The sequence below is a fragment of the Mauremys mutica genome, chromosome 9 (genome assembly GCF_020497125.1).
Source record: "Mauremys mutica isolate MM-2020 ecotype Southern chromosome 9, ASM2049712v1, whole genome shotgun sequence".
Classification (NCBI taxonomy): domain Eukaryota; kingdom Metazoa; phylum Chordata; order Testudines; family Geoemydidae; genus Mauremys; species Mauremys mutica.
In genome coordinates this window covers 62,619,734-62,631,682 of record NC_059080.1, presented here as the reverse complement: position 1 = coordinate 62,631,682, position 11,949 = coordinate 62,619,734, and positions in this window count along the sequence as shown.

The window sequence follows — 11,949 nt, the reverse complement described above, 5'->3', positions numbered from 1 at the left end:
CCTACCATTAACAGTTAGAGGAGACTGACTTCCCAGTCTACTAAATCAATGCAATACAAATAAAAACTGCAGGGTTTTTGATGCAGATATATAGCTATTCTCTTTAATTACTGGAAAATCTATTTTTACATTGTTTTTTTCCATGTGCAGCATATTCATGTCACATTAAAAGAATTATTCAACATGTTATAACTCTTGGTCAACAATCTACACACAAGATCCTTTTAGGTTATATTGGTTCAATTTTAGGATCAAGCTTTTCCCTTAAAATACAGTATATTATAATAATTTATAGATAAAAATCACAAATTAAAGGAATTACATTTAAAAATGGACAGGTGTCCTCTTAGGTGCCTGGATGAAAATTTCCATTTAAGTATTTGGATGAGATAGCGAAGGGAGGCGGGAGAAGACGGGAGGTTGAGGTTTTTGTATTAATTTAAAATGTGTGTTCTCCACAGATATTTATTGAATGAATTGGCTTTATCGTTTGGAATCACTAAGAATCAGAATAAAAGTTGCATGGAGCACATCACAAATATGAAGCTTGTTTCTGATTATTTCATAGGTAAGAAACTTTCTAATATGGATATCACCCAAGTTTTTGGATACATGGTGGTTTTGTGCATTTGTCGTACATAGCCTCGGCCAAACTTCAGTATTTACTACTTCATTGGGGGAAAAAAGGGTCTTTCAACGAAGGCCTAGTTAGACTCACTCAGGATTTTTGTTCTAGTCTCCTGCTTTCTGGTCCTTAGCTGTTCACTATTTTTATTGAAGTTCTAGAGCAGTGGTAGCCAAATGGCAAGTCTTCTCTCCCTCAGTGGTCAGTATGTGCCACCGCCTGCCACTGCCTCAGTGACCAAAACCTTTTCATTATGTACATTTGCTCTGAATTTGCAGCCTGTGAAAGAGCTCCAGCGTGGAGATTCCTCTGGACTTTCTCCTGCTGCTATTCTGGATCACAGCCAAGGTCATGTTCTGCTTTCTCTGGGTTGTCCTTTATTGTAGACCAGTGGAACCCAAACTGGGGGTGCACCCCCCACAGGGAGTGTAAAGGAACATCAGGGCAGCCGCCACAGGGGGTAGGAAGGGAGCACACTCAGTCCTGCTATGCCCCCAGCTCTGCCCCGGCCCTGGCCTCAGTTGCGGTCCTGGCTCCGCTCGCTGCCCCAGCTCTGCTCCCAGCCATGGTTCAGCTTGAGCTGCAGTCCAGTCCTGGTTTGCGACACTACAAAGGGAATGTAGGCATGCCTTTTTTTAGCTCTTCAGCATGTTGTAATTCAAGGTTTTAGCATCCAAAGGTAAAATATTTCGTACATCTATTTGAACAATAACCTCTTAAAGCCGTGGTCCCCAAAATGTTTCTGCCGCGTCCCTCCTTTCCCGTAATGGAATCTGTCCGAGCTCCCCTGGGAGCCAGGGTTGGCAGCTGGGAGCAGAGACGTGGTCAGGGACAGGATCCTGGGCTGAGAGCAGAGCTGTGGCAGGGAACAGGGCCCACAGCTGGGACTGGGATCCGGGGCCGGAGCTGCGGCCAGGGGCTGAGGCCGGAGCAGAGCTGGGGGAAGAGCCAGGCTGGCCGGTGCTTCCTCCTTGCCCCAGTGGGGGCTGGCTCGGGCCCCACTGCGCCCCTCTGAATGTTCCTCCTCTCCCCCAACCCCCTTCCAGTTTGACTATATCTCTTGCCAAGAGACTGCTGCATCCAACAATGTGACGTTGTTCCAATCATAAAACATCAAACGTCGTTAATGAGTTAGCACAGCATACATCTGAAGTATGAGGAAGACCAAGTGAAAGCTCAGCATGTGAATGACAGGATACTGGGTTTTGCTGCTTTACTAACCATCACAGGGAAGGCTTCTAAGTAGAGAGCCAGAAAATACCCTCGTGTTTGTGCCCAGAAGCTTTGGTCAGGAGCAGAATGGTTGTTTTTAATCTGCCAACTGCAAAGTTCTTTGAAGCAGTGAGATTTTAACTCTGCCAAGGCTTCATATACTTACAGTTGGAGGATCAGATCTGTTCTAGCATATCAACCTTTCAGGACAGTGTCCTATGGAAAGCATACCTTAGAATTTATATGCAAGAAATTCAAGAAATAGCTCAGCTGGACTCAGTGAAAAGAGAAACATTATTTTCTCAGGTTCTTGCGTAATATTGTCCAGATTGGAAATGTATTGCATTTAGGTGTCTTTCTGCATAGGTAGTCCACAGACCAAGAATATTCTTCTCGTGTTATTCTGCGTTGCTAAATGATAACTGCAGGAATGTAAAACCAGGCAATTTGTGTCTATGAAGATTGCTAGAACTGAATGAACTTCCAAGTGAACAAAAACTTCCCTGAAGAAGCCATTCCAGAACATTTAACTGGTTCCAAAATACAGCCAATTTTAATAAAAGCAAGTTATTCACAAATTATACATAGCCTTTTGAAATAGTTCAAAGTAAAGTTCCCACAAGCTAACATTGTGAGTAGAAGTTCTTTGTCTCTTCAGGTGTGCAATGAAAACATGTCTAGCACCTTATAAAGGATTGTTTGGTTGATAGTGACAATTAAAATCCAGCCTTGCTTATAAATCAGAACCTATTGGCTCCTATTAATTCTGATTAATCTTTTCTGAATTTCATACCATGCAGTCTTTGAATTTTATATCTTTCTGGTATTGTGATACCAAGTGTATACTCCAGGTGTGGTGTTGCCAGAGTAATACTGAGAGAGACTTGGTTCTGTTTTCATACGCCGCCTCTGTGTAGGCGGCTCAAAATTGCCTTGGTCTTTTTGTGGTGCCATGTCACATTGTAGACTTATTAGAAGACAAAAAAATTCAAAATCCTATATTACTTGGCATTACTTTCTTTGATATTGCTCTCTCCCATTCAACATATGTTTCATATCATTTTACCCAATATATTAATTTGTATCTTTAAGTTGAATCTTTTAGTATTTGGGGTTTTTTGGCCACATTTTTAGTCTTCTTGAGAACTAGGTGGTATTGCTCTGTCCTAACTTATGTTGACAATGTCTCCAAATGTAATTTTACCTACGAATTTTACTAATGTCAATTTACTCCCTTTTCTGGATCATTAGAGACCATTTTAAATATGACAGGACAAAGTACTGTATCCCTGCTGTATCCCACCTGATGCATCCCTCCATTCAATAGTTTGGTGCTTATCTTTACCCTTTGTTTTTGTTCTTTCAGTCTGTTTTCATTCCATGTGACTGTCCTCTGTTCCCAAATTTGAATGACCTTTGTGTTTAACCTCGCATGAGAGAGTATATCAAATGCTTTAATAAAATCTGCATTTTAACGTGTGTGTGTGTATTTCCTAATTGACTTCTAAATGAACATTAATGCTTTAAAACAAATCTATTTTATACAGTGTGTCTCTTTGTATTTTCCCCAGTTCGTTATCAAGGACAAGCAGTACTCGTTTATACTAACATTGAAGGAATAAAGATTCATTACATACTTGTAGTATAATTCCATGTGTACGTGTTAATTTGCTCTACAGTAACTGAATGAAAAATAATAGTCTCCTCTCAAAATAAGGCTAATGTTATCTGAGTTTATGTGTGCACACAGGAGCTGTGAACGAATATCTGAATCAAGCTGTCTGCTTTCATTTGCCAAATTACCCAAAGGAAAGCTGGAAGTGATCTGATTAATAATTTGTGATGTAAATGTCTGATAATGAAAGGGATGATTCCACACATGACAGAATTCAGCTATTCTCCTAATAATACTTTAGTGGGAGGAATCTGCATACAGTCTTTTGAAGAGCCACAACAAAATTTCTAAACCCAGAGAAGCTAACTGACAGAGTTTTTTAGAATCTTCCCTGGATATATGTAATAGGTTTTGCAAACTTTTTAATTAGTTGATAACATTTATCACGTGGCTATCACCATGGTTCAATGTTCTTTGATATGGCTCTGCAGCTCATCGAATGTCTATTGTCTCCACATATATAGTACATTATATATTTAAATAAATGTCTAAAAAGTTTAATAAAACATCAGTGGTATGATTTCAGTTAAATGTTTGTTTTCCATTTACTGGGAGCTGTAATGACAAACCTATGCGGTACATTTGTCAGTTCATAGTATTAAATCATATTAGCTTCTGAGAATGGGTCAGTGGAAATAAAGAAATATACTATTCCAACAATTTTTGTTTGCCTGATCTAGATCACAATGTGTACAGAGACCAAGCTCTGCTGATGTGGGCAAGAAGATGGTCTATATATCTCAAAATATTCAGCTTCAGGTATATGAATCAATAACCAGTAGAGAAAGTGACTGGATCTCTCAGACTAAATGCACTGCAGATTCTACAGGGAAGATAGATCTACGATATGCCAAGTAAATTAATATTTTAAATATGAAAATATGTACTATCGGTTTGTTGCATGTATAGCATGTAACTTTTGATAGTGGAATGGGATGGGGAGTTTAGCTAGACCCCAGAAACTGAACTTTCTTCTGAAATAGCATATGTAACTATTCTAAGGGATCAAATCTAAAATATAAAAAATTAGAAATTAAAAACAGATGAAAAGGGTGACTTTAATAAAAGGAGAAATGGGTTGCTATTATGGGGATTTAATGAGCTCCCCTGCCATTTCCTTTGTCGTCATCTCCTCTTCCTTGTGAGAAAAGTGATGTTAGATGGATAATAGTCAGTAGGGCTGAAATTCTGGTACCCACCACGACTCTCCCCAAAGCCCAAGTAAACAGGCTTTGCACAGGGAGGACAAATATTGGGACTGAGATGGAATCCTCCCTTCTCCCAGCCCAGAGGCTGGACTTGAAGCACTTGCCTAGCCAGCCTGTGTCCGTTACTATATCCTGTGGTCTAGTAGCAGACATAGCTTTCTACACACTCACTGTGCAGGATTTGTGGCCAGTGGCAACTGACCCCTACCACTTACCCAATCCCCCTACAATAATTTGCCCTCTATAGGGAGAGCCATCATGGAGCTTGACTCCATGGTATGCAGGGGGCTGCTGCAGACTCTGGATATTTTTGACAGTTTTGATATATCCACGACCATATTGAAAACCCACTGCTTATTTTTTCTTTTGGGATCACTCACACAGGGCTTTCCATGGCCCCATACTAGACCTGGGGAGTTTCACCTTAGAAGAAAAATTTAGAAGGCAATTAGAAATATGGATAACTTATTTACTACCTTGCATGTCATCTATGTATTCATTCTCCCCCCTTCCCCACCTTGTCCATCTTCTTGGGGACACCTTCATTGGCATATACCATATTCTCTTGCTGAAGGCCTTATCCATGAATGAGCTATGATTTGTTTGTGCTTTTTGGTTTTTAAATTTCACATAGCAAACATGTTATTCTTATCCCATTTATCAGCAGGATCACTCAGTGCCAGGATTTTATCCCTGTGCATCGCTGAGATGAGCACAAATGAACAAAGAAGGAACAACTTTTTTGACCACTCTGGAAGAAAGACAGTAGGCAATGGATGTGGTTTAATTAGGCTGCAAGTTTATTCTCTTAAAATATCTGGGAAAACCTGGCAATGAATTGTATAGTGCAGGGCAGCATCATTCCTTAATCATTTCTGCATAATCTGCAACCTGGTCCCAGTCTTCCCAATGCTGGTGCCCTGCTGCTCTGCCTTTGTCTGAGCTAAAAAGGGGCTCTAAAAGGAGGGAGTCAGCTTCCAGATGTAGGGCCCCCAACCTCCCTCAACTCCCTTAAGAGATGCTTTCTTTCAAATCCTTTTCTGATCCACTTTCTCTGATAACTGTATCCCTTTCATAAGGAGTACCTGTACTGGAGATCTGCCATGGGTTTTAAATACTAAGTTACAATGCTAGAACCTAACCCCTGAGTCCAAGACATTCTGTGGGGAATGCAAACCTTCTTCTCCCCACTGGCCTCCATCAATTTCACTGTAAGGGAAAAATGTCCTTCCCGGACCCTCAGGGAAAAAGGGTGAGTAGGTTAATGCCCACAGTAGGTCATGAGGAAAACTGGTCCTTTTGCAAATTTCATGGGTGCAAGCCCAGTCCAGGTAAGAGAGGGTTCTATGGGGCTGGATGGGATATTACTACCCCCAGGGGCGGCTCTAGGCCGACCAGCAGACCCGCCGCCGAAGGCAGCCTGCCTGCCGCCCTTGCGGCGCCGGCAAAGCGCCCCCCATGGCTTGCCGCCTGTAACAGGGTCGGACTCACCCCTGCGGCGCCTCCTGCTGGTCACTCCAGGAATTAGCTCAGTCCAGCATTCGGAGCGCCCTCTGCAGGCCGGTGATCCACCTGTTTGTTACCGCCCCCCGTGTCCCTCCCTGGACCTGGTGCCCCTTTAACTATTACTGGCCCCCGTGTCCCTCCCTGGACCCCGGTGCCCCTTTAACTGGGTTTCCCCCTCCCAGGGGAACCCCCACCCTACTATCCCCGCTTTGCCTCAGAATGGTTACTGCCCAGTCATTATTTAGCCCCACATCCTGGGACAGACTGCAGTATCAGCCTTCTCATCACAGGCAAAGGGGTTTGGACCTGCTGCCTTGGCCTACCCTTAAGTTGCCCCCTGCAACGCCCCAGTACCTTCTGACCTTTGCTAGGCCGCAGCCTGGGGCATTCTAGGCTGGAGCTTCCCCAGCTGCTCAGCCTTTCCCCAGCCCTGCTTCACCCTAGGTACCTTGTTAGCTCCCTGCAGCCAGGCCCATCTCCCTCTACAAACAGAGAGAGACTGACTGGCTTCTGGCTTCCCTGCCTTCTTATAAGGCCCTGTTTCTCAGTTTGGGGCGTGGCCCCCAGCTGCAGCCACTTCCCTAATCAGCTCAGCCTTGAGAGCCACCGCTCTCAAGCCCTGTCAGGCCACTTTTTAAACCCCTTCATAGCAGGAGCAGGATCCACCCTGCTACACCGCCCCAAGCACGCGCTTGGCGTGCTGGGGCCTGGAGCCGCCCCTGACTACCCCCCTCCATTCTTCTGGTCAGCAGGAAGGACAGTGCTCCTCTCCCTCAACCTCTTCCAGCTGCTTCCTGCTCTTTCTTAGGTTCATAGATTCCAAGACCAGAAGAGGGACTATTGTGATCATCTAGTCTGACCTCCTGTACAACACAGGCCATAGAACTTATGATAATTCCTAAAGCAGATCTTTTAGAAAAATATCTCATTTTTATCTAAAAATTGTCAGTGATGGAAAATCCATCACAACCCCTGGTAAATTGTTCCAGTAGTTAATTACTCTTTCTATTAAAAATATACATCTTATTTCCAATCTGAATATGTCTAGCTTCAGCGGCCAGCCATTTGGCTGTTACATGTTTCTCTTTATTAATTGTTTGTTCCCCATGTAGGTTACTTATAAACTGTAATCAAGTTAACTCCTTAACTTTCTCTTTGTTAAGTTAAATAGATTGAGCTCCCTGAGTCTGTCACTATAAGGCATGTTTTCTAATCATTTAATCCTTGTGGTGGCTCTTCTCTGAATCCTTTCCAATTTATCAATATGCTTCTTGAATTGTGGACACCAGAACTAGACATAGTATTCCAGGAGTGGTTGCACCGGTGCCAAGTACAGAGGTAAAATAACCTCTCTCCTATTTGAGATTCGCCTGTTGATGCATCCAAAGGTCACATTAGCCCTTTTAGCCACAGCATCGTACTGGGAGCTCATGCTCAGCTGATTATCCACCACACCTCCAAATCTTTTTCAGAGATGCTGCTTCCCAGGATAGAGTCCCCCATCCTGTAAGTATGGCCTACGTTCTTTCTTCCTAGATGTATACATTTATATTAGTGCTATTAAAATGCATACTGTTTGTTTGCACTCAGCGTACCAAGGGATCAAGATCGCTCTATAGGTGACCTGTCCCTTTCATGATTTACCACCCCAATTCTTCTGTCATCTGCAAACTTTAGCTGTAACTTTTTTATGTTTTCTTCCAGGTCATTAATAAAAATGTTAGGGTCAAGAACTGATCCTTGCAGGACCCTGCTTGAAACAAATCTGTTCGATGAGAATTCCTTGTTTACAATTAGTTTGTGGCCTATCAGTTAGCCAGCTTTTAATCCAGTTAATGTGCAATGTTAATTTTATATCTTTCTAGTTTTTTAATCAAAGTGTCGTGCAGTACCAAGTCAAATGCCTTATAGAAGTTTAAATATATTACATCAACACCATTCCCTTGTAATCTCATTAAAAAAAAAGATCGTTAGTTTGACAGGATCTGGTTTCCATCAACCAAGGTTGATTGGCATTAATCAATTATTGAGTCCTGTATCAGCTGTTCTATTATTTTGCCCGGATTGATGTGAGACTGATAGGCCTATAACTATAAAGGCCCATTTATCCTTTTAAAATATTGGTACGTTAGCTTTCCTCCAGTCACGAGCCTTCTATCAATTCTTGTTAACTCAATAACTCAATGAAAGACTTCACTAAGATATTAATATCCGGATTTACATGTTAAACTTCTTTCCTGTTGTTCTGCTTGCATGGCTTTTGGTCTGCAGGAAAGCTGATTGTGATAGACATGTTCCTATCAGTAGATACCTGCATAAAGTTTGCTTTTGGACACAGAGTGCATAGCCTCATAATGAGTGCACAAGTTAGACTTTCACTTTAGATAAGTTACATAATGTCGTATGGTGCCAGAAATCCATCCCATATTAACAATCCAAATATGCCGGTGATATGCTAAAAATGCTCACCCAGCCCATTTCTCTGTGTTTAATCTAAATGTGTCCCTACTAGAAATGTTGCAGGGTCATTAAGGGATGAATGCTCAAGAAATGCAATCAGTTGCCATCTTGCCTTATTTAGCTCATCATACAATGATTCAGTAATAGCAGTTTCATAAAGAAGTACAGCAGTGTTTCTTTCTGTAAGGAACTTACAGAGTTTCTGAGGCCTAATATTTCACTGTATTTCTCCTAGTCCATCTATGTTGGTTTTGGCTGTAGTATATGGTTTCATGTGATGCTATTCTTAATCTATATTTCTTGTGGCTGATCTTTAAATTTGGCTTCTTCCTTTCCTAGCAAATCATAATCTAAGATGTACAATATATTAATAACTCTCTCATTTAGTTAATGTGAAAGAGGAGTAAGCTGACAGGTTTGGGATCAAAAGGTCTCATTCCTTTGCCCTTTCCCCACATCCTATTTTTAGTAGCTGTCTAGCTATGTATTTCTACTGTGCCTATCACCTAGATATTTTTAACCTGCTGAGTATCTGGGCAAAGACTAGGGACAGTTACTCTCTAGTCAGGCACTAAGATATTCTGAAGATGGGTGCAACTGAGAACCTAGTTGGAGAAAGTGTAGCTGATTATTTGTCTCCTTTCCTTCCATTAGTTTGCATCTTTTTCATAGAATCATAGAATATCAGGGTTGGAAGGGACCTCAGGAGGTCATCTGGTCCAACCCTCTGCTCAAAGCAGGACCAATCCCCAGACAGATTTTAGCCCCAGATCCCTAAATGCCCCCCCCTCAAGGATTGAGCTCACAATGCTGGGTTTAGCAGGCCAATGCTCAAACCACTGAGCTATCCCTCCCCCAGTGCTTTAGAATGCTTTAGGGGAAGATATCTTTGGGTGAAGAAAGTTCTCTGGCCATGTTGAGGCTATTTTATTGGGAGATTGTGCAAAGAGATGCGCTTTGCATTGCAACGTAAGGTCTTTAGTCAGCATGGTTCAGTTCAATAGGGCTACTTGTTTCCTTAAAATTAGGCATGTGTTTAAGTACCTTGCTTAATCAAGGTCTAATGCAGCAATTCTTAAACTGTTGGTCGGGACCCCAGAGTGGGTTGTGACCTCATTTTAATGGGGTTGCCAGGGCTGGCATTAGACTTATTGAGGCCTGGAGCTGAAGCCAAAGCTTGAGCCCTACCACCCAGGGCCAAAGCCCTTGGGCTTGGGTTTTGGTCCCCCCACCGAGGGCAGTGGGGCTCGTGCAGGCTCAGGCTTTAGTCCACACTCCTGGGGTTGTGTAGTAATTTTTGTCAGAAGGTGATCACGGTGCAATGAAGTTTCAGAAGCCCTGGTCTGACAGAATTGAGCCATCGGCTCATCCCCATTTCTGGTGGTAGGGAGTGTCACAGTTCAGGACAACTGCAGCTGGTGCCCCCCCACAAGGTTCCCAGCTCCTCAGCTGTCATGTCTCTTGGGCAGAGCCCCATGTCTCTTTCCCTTCTGACCAGGGTTTTCCAGGCTGCACAGATCCCTGCCTATACTGTGATATTCTCAGCAAGTCAGACTGCCTAAACAGGTCAGGTCTTCACTTTGCTTTCTCTTCAGAAGGCCACAAACATTGCAATTGCCAATGGTTATGAGTTACCACATGGCTTGTTAAAAGCAAGCACATTTATTCTTAAGGTGACAGCATTACAGCAAAAAACATATTGAAACAATAAAGAACCTACAACTTACCAGAGATCACAAAGGCTCTGGTGGAAATCAGTCCTTCAAACCTCATATAGGGTTTTCTCTGTGGTTACCCATTCATACAGTCTTAGCTCAGAATAAGCACAAACATTAATAGATCAGTCTTTTCTTTATGCAGTTTGAGCCTTTGATCTTGACCTCGTGTGACAGGTCATCAGCAGACAAAGGCCCACTCCTCAGAGCATAGCTTAAAAAGGCTGGTTTTTTGCATAACCTGGGGTGGAGAATTTCCATTCACCGCCTCCTCGATATTTCCCAGGAAATCCACTTTATGTGTATTGTCCCAAAAGATGTTGTATACCACATTGTTCAACATAGTCCTTTGATCCACTAATACATAACCTTTGCATTTAATACAATGGACTCCAAAGATACTTAAACTTAATTCAATAAGGTTTTTCAAGGATATTGCAGGAAATTGCCATATCTGTCGCAGGGAGTTCCACCAGAGAATTTTGCCCTCTAGCTGTAGCATCAGCTGTAGGGTTGGTGGATTTGACGATCTAATAGTTAATATTATGGAAGTTAGAGGTATAAATTATCAAAACTTCCTTCTTTCTGTAGGCTGTGTCAATTCCAGACAGACGAAAGCACATCCTTGCCCCCAAATCTTCCACATCTGCAAAAGCTTGGCAGAAACCACCTAATTATCAAGCCACATCAGTAGCTTTTGTGAAGACCAGTAATGCTTGTAAGTAAAAATCTGTGTGCACATGTTAAGCATATTAATAGTCCATAAAGTTTTTATTAGGGTATGCAACCGGAATCATGTATACATCTTTTTGTGTAATTTTCTTTTCATGTTCTCAGTATGTTCCTATTGATCACTTGACCTTCCTTCCCGTTTACCTACCTTCCCTTCTGCATTTTCCATGTGCTTCCTCTGTCCTGGGAACTAAAATTGAGTGATAATCAACAGATGCTGACCTCAGAGTTAAAAAGAAACAGTAGCTTGAAGTATCAATAAACGATAACAATAGTTAGAGAATTTGAAGATAATATAAATTTAGACAACAGTAGGGAAGAACAGCAAGATAAAAACAAATATTTTTTTAAAATTAAACCCCATATGTAATTTCTAAGCCCATTACTTCCTCAGTTTTCCTTTGTCTTATGTAATATGTGTATTTCCTCTGATCAAATCTAGTGTGAGGACTGATTCTGGAAGGTACCAAACAACTTTTGAGAGGTGCTGAGAGCCCTTGATTCTCATTGTAGATCCTCTCTGAAAATGGTAAGGTCTTTAATAACCAGAAATAATCTGGACTGTGGGTTTGCCTCTCATCTGCAAGGCATCACTTCTAGCATCATAATATTTCTTTATAGTGTGCTTGGGCATTGGGACAGTCCTGATTTAGAAGGAGAATGACACCTTCTAAATTGCCAATACCACTTCCTGCAACAACTTTGGCTTTCCTTGGCGGCCTCCAATAAATGTTGACAGGCCTGACTCTGCCATGTAAGATTTAACAAAATCAATCCTAAATGAACAGAATGATTTTGGAAATTCAAGGTAGAAAT